Source organism: Malaclemys terrapin, chromosome 1 (genome assembly GCF_027887155.1).
Source record: "Malaclemys terrapin pileata isolate rMalTer1 chromosome 1, rMalTer1.hap1, whole genome shotgun sequence".
In the NCBI taxonomy this organism is placed as follows: domain Eukaryota; kingdom Metazoa; phylum Chordata; order Testudines; family Emydidae; genus Malaclemys; species Malaclemys terrapin.
This window is the reverse complement of record NC_071505.1, coordinates 239048617-239061921: the sequence shown is the minus strand read 5'-3', so window position 1 is coordinate 239061921 and position 13305 is coordinate 239048617. Positions and strand designations below refer to the sequence as shown.

General features: G+C 42.2%; 1 protein-coding gene across 2 annotated transcripts in view; it reads left to right on the top strand.

The window, feature by feature from the left end:
* The first annotated feature begins 4450 nt into the window (after positions 1-4450).
* Positions 4451-13305, top strand: part of FHL2 (four and a half LIM domains 2) — a 53124-nt gene continuing 44269 nt past the window's right edge. Inside the window, exon 1 of one of the 2 annotated variants that reach the window (XM_054010421.1) lies at positions 4451-4559. The gene's annotated coding sequence lies outside the window, so the exon portion shown is untranslated. The remainder of the gene's footprint in view (positions 4560-13305) is intronic. The other variant, XM_054010439.1, reaches the window with a different exon arrangement.

The following is a 13305-nucleotide window of genomic DNA, read 5'->3' as shown; positions in this document are numbered from 1 at the left end:
CTCTGTCAAAAAAAAACCCTTTTTTCCTCCAGTATTCTCTAATGATTCATCATGGAATACCCCAAAATGAAGCAGAATTAGTTTAAACCAGGGGTGCCAACCACAAAATTCTAGTTGGAAAAATACTTTGACAGGTTAGTAAAATATATTTTCCCCCAGTTATTACTAATAGTCATGAGAAAAGATGCATGATTTACATTTTTTACAGAGACTGGTATGTTTGTATTTCAATTTTACCATTGCATCTTAGGTCTTGTCTGTGCTATCAGATGAACTGGTTCAGGAGACTAAATTACAGCATGCTTGTCGCCAGCATGGTTCCATCTTGTAGTATACATGGGACCTAAGTGTGCCCTGTAAATCACGCTAAAGCCTGGGAATTTAATGTGATTCAGGAGCATCATGAAAACACACTGAAAGATGAAACTGTGTTGGGGACAACCAGAGACAGAATGGATGAGGTAATATCTTTTATTGGCCAAGCTTCTGTTGGAGGGAGAGAGAGAGACAAGCTTTTGAGCTTACACAGAGCTCTTCTTCAGGTCTAATATCCTGGGCCCAACATGGCTATAATCAACACTGCATACATGTTTCATCCAGCTTATTTTTATAGTGTAGCTGGGACCTTTGAATAACTAAAACAAAAAATTGGCTAATGTGAAAGGTTGAGGCTTTCCAGAGCTGTCCAAAAACATGTCCTAACTGCTGCATTCTTGATGCTTATACAGCTTTTCATAACTGTTTATTGTTCTGGGAAATGAGAAAGGACTGTTTACACAGTAGCTACAGTAACATGTGGCACAAGGCTGCTAACTCTGTGATGAAGAATGTTTTCATTAGGAAGCCATGGGATAGTTCTCCCATCCCTAATCTAAGTTTTCAGATCATGCTCCTTGTCATGATGCCTGAAAGTGGGGGATTTATATGGACAACTCCCAGGAAACAGCTGTGCGAAAGTTCCAGCAAACTTTATTCGTGTGACAATTTGCATTACTTGGCATGCTAGAGAATATTTTGTTTTGAGCTCTTGTGTTAGAATGAAACCCAGAATACCAAGCTTTGATTGGTTTGGGGTCAAAACCATACCGCCTAGCATAGTTCCATCCAAACCTTAACTTGCCCCCTCTTGCTCAAAACTCAGTTTAGGTTCAACTTTTCAGAAAACCTGGCACGTGGTTTGTGATATTATCAAATCCCCAAACTGGTTTATTTTGGGGGGATGTGTTACAGGGTGACTCCTCCTGGAGCAGCCTCTTGTGGCAGAAGAGGTGCATCTACCTAATTTTCCCTCCTTCCCAGTCCCCAGTAACTCCATGCAAGCTCTCTCGCTTCAGGAATTCCCCTCCTTTGGGCCAGTTTATTTCACTGCCAAAAGCCCCAAATGAGACTCTATTTATCACACCCAGTGCCTGTAGTTCTGGTGTCTCGTGCCACATCTGGGCTCCTCTTTGGTCTCCTTCTGCCAGGACAGCCAACCCCAAGTGAAACCCTGCTCTTCCCAGCTGGAACCTCTGCTGATAGTGCCTCCTTCCCAGGAGACCATCCATTAACTTCCGGTTCCATTAACCTTTTGTCTCAGGTGGGCCAACAGGCAGTCCTTTCCACTGGTCCCTGGCTCCACCTGGCTCCAGCATGGAGACATCAGCAGGCAAGCCCTTCACTGCTCCCTCTTTCTTCAACCCTCTGCTTTGGCATCAAAGTCAGCAGGCGACTCTTTCTGCTGCCTTCTGCCCTCACCAGCTATCAGGCCCTGGATCTCTGGCTTGGGGAGGTCAGCAGGCAATCCCTCTTATTGTTCTCCTGCCTTCCCCCACACTTACAGCTTCCTTCAGGACTGCCTACTGTCTTCTGGTCTCTGGCAGCTCTCACGTTCTGATCTCTCCCCTCAATTGCTCAGTGGCTTTTAAGACCAACTGGGGTCAGTTTACTAGTCCAGGGGCTGATCTACACTGGGGGGGGGGGAGAAATCGATCCAAGATACGCAACTTCGAATTACCTGGGGTCCAGACAGCGCGGGATCGACGGCCGCGGCTCCCCCGTCGATCTGGTGGAGTTCCGGAGTCGACGGTGAGCGCGTTCGGGGATCGATATATTGCGTCTTAACGAGACACAATATATCGATCCCAGATAAATCGATTGCTACCCGCCGATACGGCGGGTAGTGAAGACGTACCCCAGGACACTGGCCTCTTCCCTCTTAAAGGGCCAGTGTCATCCTGTGACTGGAAGTTATGGTGAGCTTTCAAAATCGAGCTTAATATGGGAAGCTAACTTCAACTTTGGTCTCAAAATGTAGTTGTAAATGGGGAATCGTCATCGAGTGGGTGCATTTCCAGTGGGATTCCACAGGAATGGGTTCTTGGCCCTATGCTATTTAACATTATTACCAATGACCTGAAGAAAACATAAAATCGTCACTGATAAAATTTGCAGATGACACAAAAATTGGGAGAGTGGTAAATCATGACGAGAACAGATCACTGATTCAGAACAATTTGGATCACTTGGTAAACAGGGCGCAAGCAAACAATATGTGTTTTAATACGGCTAAATGTAAACATATTTAACTAAGAACCAAGAATGTAGGCCATACTTACAGGATGAGGGACTCTATCCTGGAAGCAGTGACTTTGAAAAAGATTTGCGGAGGTGGATAATCAGCTGAACAGGATCTGCCAGTGTGACTCTGTGTCCAAAAGAGCTAATGTGATCCTGGGATGCATAAACAGGACAATCTTGAGTAGGAGTAGAGAGGTTATTTTACTTCTGTATTTGGCAACTGCTGCTTGAATGTTGTGCCCAGTTCTGGTGCCCACAACTCAAGAAGGATGTTGATTAATTGGAAGGGGTTAAGGGACGAGCCACAAGAATGATTAAAGGATTAGAAAACATGCGATAGACTCAAGGAGCTCCGTCTATTTAGCTTAAAAAAGAGAAGGTTAAGGGGTGACTTGATTACAGTCTATAAGTACCTACATGGGGAACAAATATTGAATAATGTGCTTTTTAATTTAGCAGAGAAAGGTATAACATGATCCAATGGCTGGAAGTTGAAGCTAGACAAATTCAGACTAGAACTGAGGCATACATTTTTAATGGTGAGAGTAATTAATCTTCAGAACAATTTACTAAGGGTTGCGGTAGATTTTCCATCACTGATCATTTTTAAATCAAGATCGGATATATTTTTCCTAAAAGCTCTGCATTAGACTAGACTAGATGATCACAATGACCCCTTCTGGCCTTGGAATCTATGAACTCTGGGGCAACTGTCCTATCATCACAGTGATGTAGGTATATTGCATTGGCAACGGGATGGGCTATAGTGTCCGGCCTGCCCTGAGAACTGCATGGGCAGATCCCGGCACCTGTACACAGCCCCTACTGAAGTCAACGAGGCTCTGAACAGGCTCAGGGCTTTACCCTGACTGAGGCCTACCTAATGGTTTCCATCTCTAATCTCTGTGATTATACAATAGGTCTTTAGTTCCCTAAATGCATGATATTTCTTTCAACTGATGTAACAACTTCATTAGAAAGGAAGGATAATCCAGTGGTTAGGGAGCTAGCTGGGATTTGGTTCAGTTCAATTCAACTCTGGCACAGACTTACTGTGTGACCTTGAGCAAGTCACTTAAAGCTTGTTTATACAGAGAGTTGTTAGTACCTGGCAAGCTAAGATATAAATCTACAGTGCACGGTGTACTAGCCTGCTGCATACTAACTGTCCATGTCGATCCGAATTCCTGATCGTAGTGTGCTTAGAGCTGCTGTGCACCATGGACTTTTAGTGCATGATAGTAGGGGTCACACGGCCAGTTAGTTCACAGCAGGCTAGTGCACTTTAGATTTACACCCCAGCTGCTGCATACTAACTCGCCTGCATAATAACTTGATCTCCGTTTCCCATTTGTAAAGTGGGGCATATAGCAGTTTCCTAGCTACAGAGGTGTTATGAAGGTAAATCTATTATAGACTGTGAGGTGCTCAGATTCTATGGCAGTGGGGCCATATACCCTAGCTAGATTACTTAACAGAATTTCAGTTCCTTTATATACATAGACCAATAGAAACTTCCTAAATGTCTTTAATAAGCCTTAAGATCTCATGTGATAAATAAAAACTTAATTAGGCTTTTTAATTGTTCAGATATTTATAATAAAATACTAATAGTTAAATAGTGTAACGTCCTGAGGATCTCAAAGCACTTTACACAGATGGGTAAGTATATATAAAGCTCAGCTGTCCCCAAATTAAACAGAACAAAGGGATGGGGGTTGCTAAGAGCAGGGCAGTTCCTTTCCATTACAGGTCTTGTGCTACTGTAATTACGCTGCCTTAAAAGGCTGGCTGCACTGAGGTGTTGTGGTTCTTATCTCCTGTAGATGGCTGGTTCTTTGGAGATAGGGTATTTATAGCTCATCTAGCTAACAAATGCCTGACTGTCTAATTACTAAATACATAGTTTGAGTAATCCAATGCAGCAATAAGCCGCTGCACTGGTTCCTGTACTCTCATTCTCAGACTAGACAGCAGAAGCATCACCAGGTTGCAGCAAGGTAAGCGCAAATAACAGTTTGTTTACTGTCCTTCCTCCTCGCCCCCAGAGGGGAAGTAGATTGTCAGCATTCTATGTATAGATTGTGAGCTAGATACTTCCCTCTTACAGGGAGTGGATATTGAGTAGCTTGTTTATGTACCATTTTCATTTCTCTGAGTTGTCAGCCTGCTGGTGGGAGCCAGGTGCTAAATAACCGCTGCTCTTTACATTTCAGCACTGATAATATAGTGTCATGTTTTCGTGTTGTGAAAGAATACACCCATCTGTAAGTATAGCCACTTTCCTGCACTGGAATAGGAAATTGAATGACTTTAGGCAGAAAGCTCTTGATACATTTTTCTCTGTCAGCATCTTCTCCTTTACTGATGAATATTTGGAAACTGGATACAAAATCCAAAGAAGGACCATATTGCTGTTCAGCTTTTTCTCCTTGACACCATTTCCTAATGGCCTGGGGCAAATGACAAATGATGCTGATTACATGTTTAAACAATTACTTATGGATTATGGCAACTGTGCAAAAGAAGAAAGTGAAAAACACTGCTGTGTTACTTAGTATAAAGCAGGAATTCTTCATAACTAACAAGTGAAATAGCATTAGCAATACCTGCCAAACATCAGTCATCAGTTTAATGTTACATTCAATTATCTTTATCCTGATCTCATGAGAGTGCTAATTTTCAAGTGAAGTCTATACAAGGAAACCTCTTTGGAAAAATAAGATTGTTTGCATAGGTGTATAGTAGATTGTGTGTATTTTCAGTTACATACTCACAGTTTTATATAGAATAATGCTTTTATTGAGAGGACCTTTCAACCAAGGATCTCAAAGTGCTTTACATGGACGAGTAAGAATTATTATCCGGACTGTACATCTAGGGATAAAAGCCAACACTTACAAGTTTTGTACCCCAAGGTTATTTACCACACTATTATTGAGGGACTGAAATTAATGTAGGCTGATTTTCAACGTTCCAAGCATCCACAGCTCCCGGATATTTCATCAGCATTGTAAATTCTCAGCACTTCTGGAGATCAGGCCATTTAGGACCTGATCCAAAGCCCACAGAAGTCCATAGGAATAGTTCAGTTGACTTCCTGTGTGTTTTTTCCAACAAAAACTAAAACAACATAATCCTACAGTAAACATCCAGTAACCAAGTTACAATACAGTATTCATACTAAAGAACAGCTCCACTTCCTTTCACCGTACTAGTGTCTTGCCCTGATCTTCAAATTCCCAGTTCCTGGTTCTAACCTCTAGGCAGAAACAGAGAGAAATAAAACAATCATTCTTGCCAGGCAATTATTGTTAATATGTCATCAGCTTTGCATATTGACACTTCCTTGGGATTTTTATTTGCCCTTAACAAGCAAGAAGTGCAAGGATCCACAATGAAGAATTGGAAGTTTAATTTTACAGATGCTTTCTATAAGTGTCTGGCCCAAAGATGAATTTACATTTTATGTTACTTTGAAAAAAAATGCTAGTGTGATGCAGGGATATTTTAAAAGGGAATTTAGTGCTTTTCATTGCTTTTGATTTTAAACGTGAAATTTGTATATACAGAGAGAGAAAAAGAGAAACCAAAAATGAATCCATTTTAAAAGCAGCCTTAACAATAATTCTTTGTTAATAACTAGCATTTGAAAAATATGACTAATGGATGAATAACTTTGTTTTTCCCTTCCAAATATCCAACTAATCAGAACAAGGCAAACCTTTGACAGCAGCTGGCAAGAGGTGTGGTGAGAGTAAATCCATTAAAACAGTTGTTCAATATAGAAACTCAAAAGGGCTGTTTTATAAGGAAAAAAATTAAACAGAGCCATAGTTTGGGTGAAATCCTGGTCCCATTGAAATCATTGGGAATTTTGCTTAAATCTCCCATTGATTTCACTGAGTTCAGGATTTCACCCTTTTCCTTTTATTTTAAATGGCACTGAGCTTGCATAGGTGTGAAACAGTACAAAATGTTCATATTTTTCTCTTCTGTTCTTTCTTCTTCGTAGCTAAATGAAAAAAGTCTAATCAGACCATAGGAAGTTAGTAGTATCTGAACTGCCTCAGACAGTTGTTTTTACATTAGATGAATTATTACTGGCTGTAATATTTTTATCTTTAGCTTTGTATCCTGGTGAGTTCAGTTTGATGATGATAAATCTAGGGTGATTTCAACAATGTCAGTTCATCATGCAAGACTGATTATTTTTAGGAAGTTTGGCTGCATATTATACATAGTCCCTACTTTAAAAAAAAAAGTTGTGTGACCAACTTTACATATTTTCTATAGACTATTTCTCTACACAAACATGGAAGGAACAACAGTTAAACAATATATATTTTAAAGGGATACTGTGAATTTTAAAAAAATAATTAAAAATACAAACCACACTTCTGTTGGAAATTGATTGGCTGATTACAGTTACAATTATTACCTAAGATTACTAAAACTGAAAGTGATTAGACGAAAAAGTATTTTTCCTCTATTTTTCAGTTTGTTTACTTTATGCCTTTGACAGCATTTTAAGTGTAATCAATTTTACATATTTCTCCTTATGGTCAGTTTTCCCTGTGCTGCTCTTTCAGATGGCAACAGGGGAGAGTAAAGGATTTTTTAAAAATAAGAAAATATGATTTTCCAAACCACATTGTCATGTGCATACAAGGGGGACAGAAGTAAAGTCTGAAACTACTTCTAACATTACAAATATCTATACACACACATATATATCTGGAGTTCAGGTTAGAACTTTCCCTTTAAGACTGATACTGAATTCTAACTACTGAATTTTAACTTTTTTTTTTAATTTAAATTTGCACACCTTCCCTTGTAGGAAGCTAGGATTTCAGTGTAAAGTAGATGGCATGCTTCTGATTGGCAGTTTGCAGCTAACCAAGCAAAATCAAACTCCTCCACAGGACTGTAGCAAAAATCAGATGTATCTCATTTGAGTTCCTACATTACTAATGGATAAGACTACAATTCTGGCTTGGAAATTTTTAGTAAATTTCATATCAAAGGTGCAGGAAAAAATAGATACGTCACAGAAAGGTCACCAAATATTTCCCACCTTGCTTGCACTTGTTGACATTTTTTCACCGCAGTTTCACTCCAGTGGCCAGAAGGTGCTGAAAGGTAGGTAGGTGTGTGTGTGTGTATGTGTGTGTGTCAGAAGCGGCACCAGGGTTTTTGGCGCCCTACACGGGGGTCCTTCCGCGCTCCCAGTCATCGTCAGCAATTCTGCGGCGGGGAGGTCCTTCTGCACTCCTGGTCTTCGGGGCACTTCGGCGGCGGGTCCCAGAGCGAGTGAAGGACCCGCCGCAGAATTGCCGCCGAAGACCTGGAGCGCGGAAGGCTCCCCCCGCCGCTGAATTGCCGCCAAGGGCAGCAAAATGCCACCCCCCCAAATCCTGGCGCCCTATGCGACCGCTTGGGTCGCCTAAATGGAAGCGCCGGCCCTGGTGTGTGTGTGTGTGTGTTGCAGGTCTGAGCCTGGCTCCCCGCTCTGGGCATTGCAACCTGGCACATATGGTCACAGCACCACTTAGGTCTGGCCCATCTGCTCCCTGTTGATGGAGGGGCAGATGGGCCAAACCTGTGTGGCACTGCAAGCCCGTATGCCAGGTTGCAAATCCACTTGGTTTCACAGACTTTATTCAATTCGCGATCTCCATGACCTGGGTGACAAAATCGTAGCCCTACTAATGAATATCACCACCCAGTAACCCACTATTCTGCCATTTATCACATTTATCTAGCCCTGAGCACTTTAACTCCAGAAGTACAAAGGACATTATCACAATGAAGTTCTATCTATCTGTTTCCACCGGTGCTGTGGCAAGATGGGAAAATGAAGGGGCATGAGACTCACCTTCTGAAATAACTGTTAGCTCCAGGAGCTGAGAAGGGTTTGGAGGCTGCGTAGGGCCCAATAGGAGTCAACAGGAAAGCCCTAGTGAAGTTCTGTTGTCTGGCACTAATGGTGCAGAACAAAGTTTTAGAGAGAGAGGCAGCAGCAAACAGCCGCAGGGAGGGGCCAGAGGGTAAGAGGGAGGGGCATGACTCAAACGGTGTGTGTGGGGTGAACCTTTAAATTGTACCCCCCCATCAGCAAGTATCAGTCGTCTCTGCCTGTAAGATAGAGAAGTATTGTTATCACCATTTTACAAATAGGGAATGGAGAGAGACTATGTGATTTGCCCAGGATCACGCAGGACAACTGTAGCAGAGCAGGGAATTAAACCCAGCTCTTCTATGTCCCAGGCTAGTACCCTAGTCACTCCTCCATCCTTCTCCTTTTGTGAACCAGGAGGCTTTCCTGAATTCTGAGGATGAGGACAGCAAGTGACATCTCAAGGAACATATTGCAAAACTGATGCAATATGGAGTCCTTGTAATAACACAGATGTGACCCACTTCCCTCTTATTGTTTCCTTTTGTCTTCTTTGTCTTGTGATTATTCTGTTTCTGTGCGAGGTGAACTGGGTCTTCCTTATTGCTCTGTTTTCAACTCTTCAAGGCAGGTTCCAATCTGCAGGTCAGGGTCTGGGAGTGCAGAAATGAGCAGGTTGTGTCAAAAGAAGGTGGTGTTGGTGGGAGAAACACTCAGTAATGAATTCTTCCTTCTCAGCTGGAGGAAGATTGTTGCTGCAATAGGAAGCAATACTCTGCAGAAACAATTACCCCTTATATGTGAAAAGGAAGTGAAACACAGAGAAAAGATTCAAGAGAGAGGGTGCCTGAGGCAGGCTTCCCTGTTACATGTAGGGCCCTGTTAGTAATAATATATATGGAGATATCCTATCTCCTAAAACTGGAAGGGACCCTGAAAGATCATTGAGTCCAGTCCCCTGCCTTCACTAGCAGGACCAAGTACTGATTTTGCCCCAGATCTGTAAGTGATACCCGCAAGGATTGAACTCACAAGCCTGGGTTTAGCAGGCCAATGCTCAAACCTCTGAGCTATCCCTACCCCACTTTATCTGTGTTTAAAGGTCTTGGTGACTCAAGAGCTTGGCAATGGAATACAAAACCCCTAACCTCTAAATCACCTCAGGTTTGTATCCAGCCCAGATCCAGCCCAGTGACTGAAAGCTGTATCTGATGTTTGCTCCGTGACCAACTACACGTGACAACTCAGTTCATTTCCTACTGGGCTGGTGTCCATCTCATGACAACCACCATCAAACACTGGCAACCTTGTTGGCCATCTCACCAAAGGCAAAGGACTAAATGGGCAGACAGCCTGGACTACTTTATCCTGCTACAGGTGACCCCTTCAGTTCAGGGAGGTACCTGCACCTGTTCTTTGGGGGAAAACGGTGGTAGCCGTCTTTGAGGTTGGCAATCTAGCACTATATTTTCTTTGTTTTATGCACTATGTGATTCAGTAGAAACTTACATCAGGGTGTTCTTCATAATTTCCCTCTTCCAAAAACCAAAAAGTCATAAAACAATATTTATGCACTAATCACCAACCAGATTCATTATTTAAAACAGAAATAATTTTAAAATTAGCCAAATGGAAAATAACATTTTAAACTAGCAAATGTAAATATATATAAAATGTTATTTTCCATTTGGCTAATTTTAAAATAGAATAGATATAGACAATCTCCTCATAAGAACAGACACATTTATTTTAAACTTGTAAGAGCAATGTACTTTTGGGCCAAAACTTCTAGAATAAGTTTCAGGCCTCTGCACGTTTATGCCAAGTTATATATTTTTGCACAAATGAATTTGTGCTGGAAGTGTTGATAGGTTTTCTAAACAGACAATTTGAATGGGATTTTGCCTGATCATTGGTGCTATGATGGCTTGATGCCATGAACTGGAACTACAATACGTTTTTACTGAACCACTTTTCAAACACATCAAAGAGGCTCCAGTGACAATGGCTGTTGACCACCTAGAACATAGGATTCTGTCATTTTACACTTTTTTTTCCAACTTCCTTTCTTTGTTTGTTAAAGTAGTAATGATTTTTTTTAAAATTAACATTAAAAAGAAGCCATTTTCCTGCTAAAGGTAGGATGTGGTTTCTGATCTTTTAAAACATTTTGCCATCAGCTTTGTCCTCACAAGACACCTCTGTTCCTTTGCATTCCCACGCTCAGTCTTAACTCTTCCCCACTGCACCCAGGCTGAAAATCCAGTTCTCTTCCGAAAAGAGACTGTAAAAGTGGCCTAGCAGAGTTCCACATTTATCACTTCTCAGTGGTTTCTATACTAAGCATGCTCAGTTTACATAGATAATGATGGATTTACTGTCAGCCTTGCAAGGTCAACCTGGGATCTGAATGTCAAGCTGCTTTTTTTCTAGCTCAGGGATCACCACCAGGAATAGAATATCTCTTCAATTATTTGTGCAACTGTGTTTCATCAGATTCTGCCCTCAATCTTCTACAGGGTTATAAATGTGTAATGAGAGCAGACTTTGTCTCTGCAGATAGAACTTTGTTAACTAAGTCTGGTAACAAGGTATTCAAAGGGAAAAAACCCCAGCCAAAATGATATTCTAACATCAGAGACCTTGGGGTTCCTAATTAGGACACATCCCAAGGCCCTCCATTTTTACCCCTCCTCCCCCCCTCAGGCTTTTCTGGCACCCCTGTTGCCAGGTATCCAGTTTTAGACTGGAAACTCCAGTAGAAAATGGGACCTGGGTGTCCGGTTAGCAGTGCTGACTGGAAACTAAAAGTCCAGTTATAGGAGTAACCACATTACCCTCCGCTCCTCCCACTCCCAACACCCACCCCAGAGGGCTGGAAGAGAACCTGTCCTGCTGCTGCTGGATATCACGGAGTGTGGGGGAGTCAGGGTCCTGCACCCCCCACTTCCTGCAATTCACCGTGACTCTCAGCCAGCCAGTAGAACAGAAGGTTTATTAGACGACAGGAACACAGTCAAAGCAGAGCTTGTAGGTATGGAAAACAGGACCCCTCAGTCAGGTCCGTCTTGTGGGGTACGGAGCCCAGACACCAGTGCTGGGCCTCCCTCTGTTTAAAAAACACAACAGAGAGGCAATGGAAGGCAAGAGTGAATTCTGAGTAGTGCAGGTCTGTCTACTCAGAACCCTCCCCATCTGCTCTCAGTGGAATGCAGCAAGGAATAATTTACAGTTCTTAAGTCATTTATATATTTATATATAAATATATACAGAAACATATAAAATATAAATCCTGTGGAATGGGAGGCTACCAGAGAAGCAAATGTATAACTATGTACTGAAAGGTATTGTCCAGCTGCAGTCATCTTAGGCTGATTTAGTCTCTTCCTTTACCCTTTTGGGTTCTGCTTTCTCCTCTTTGGCTTTTTCCTCTTCTTTCTCATCTTTCTTCTCCTCCTCATCTTCTGCTTTTACGCGCTTGGACTCCGTTTCCCCAGCCAACTCCAAACTGCAACCTCCTCTAGCCCCTCCTTTGTCCTTTGTCTCTTTCCCAGGAGGCCACCTGATCTCTTTGTTCTCCAACACCTTCAGTTGGCACTTTGCAGGGGAGGGGCCCAGGCCATCAGTTGCCAGGAGACAGTGTGTCAGCCATTCTCTGTGCAGACAGCATCACACCTGCCCTCTAGGGCTCTGCAACAATCACACAGCCTTATCCCACCACCTAGATACTTAAGAAATGTATAGGGGAAACTGAGGCACCCACACAGTATTCAGAGAAAACATTACGAACATTCCCACTTTGTCACACTGGAGGAGGGGCAGCTCAGTGCAGAGAGAAACGAAGAAAATGGGCTAGAACCAGGGAGAAGTAGGTACCTGCTCTATGTGGGCAGGGGTGGGAGGGATCCTGTTTACCCCCTCCCCAGCCCTGCTGCGCTTGCAGTTTACCCCTGGCCCCTCCCTTGCTCCAGGGACCAACCCTAGCTCCCGCCTCACTGTGCTTTTGCCCCCGGCCCCTTTTTACAATCACTCCCCGGGGGGCCCACAAATATGTTTGGAGCCAGGCCCACAAAAAATTAATCCGGCCCTGGTCACAACAAATACGCCTTTAACCTTTTGTATTAATGTCATTTGTCTATTATTGTCTCTTATCTATTTAAATTGTAAGCTTTGTGGGCAAGGACCTTCTTCCTGTGTGCTTTTGCAGCACCAAGCACAGTGTGCACCCAATCTTGAAAGAGGTTCTTCATGCACTTCCACAATGAAAATAAGTGTGTGCTTGTAACAAAAATTACTGAGGTATGAAGTTGTGACTTTTCTTCTTGGACAAACGGCAATACTCCTGTGACTAACATTTTATCACAGTCAAAAGTTTTATTCGCTGTGTTCTTTCCTTTTTGTTTCTTACTGACGACATCTGCTTAGAAACATGTATTTTCTTGACCTAATTTTGTTGCACTCATTTTTCCATAAGGCCTTGGGTATATAAATATTTTCACCATTCTCTTGTCTCCTTCCCACCTTTGTTACAGTCACATAGGATGTTTTGTCCTCAGTGGAGTAACAGTACAAGCAGATACAGACAGACAAACACACACATGCACCTTACACTTACTATTTGCTGTACCAAGAAGTCCTTCCAACCTGAATAAAATCCTGAATGTTGGTTCGGAATATGAAAAATAAATTTGAGCATAAATCTTTTCAGTTATTTACCATCAGCTTCAAATGCCTTTATTTAATATTTTGAAAACAAGTGGTGGGAGAAGATTGGTGATGGATTAGCTGTTTGAAGAAGAGAAGAGAGTACTGCTATACTGACAAATATCTATGTATTAATTACAAGA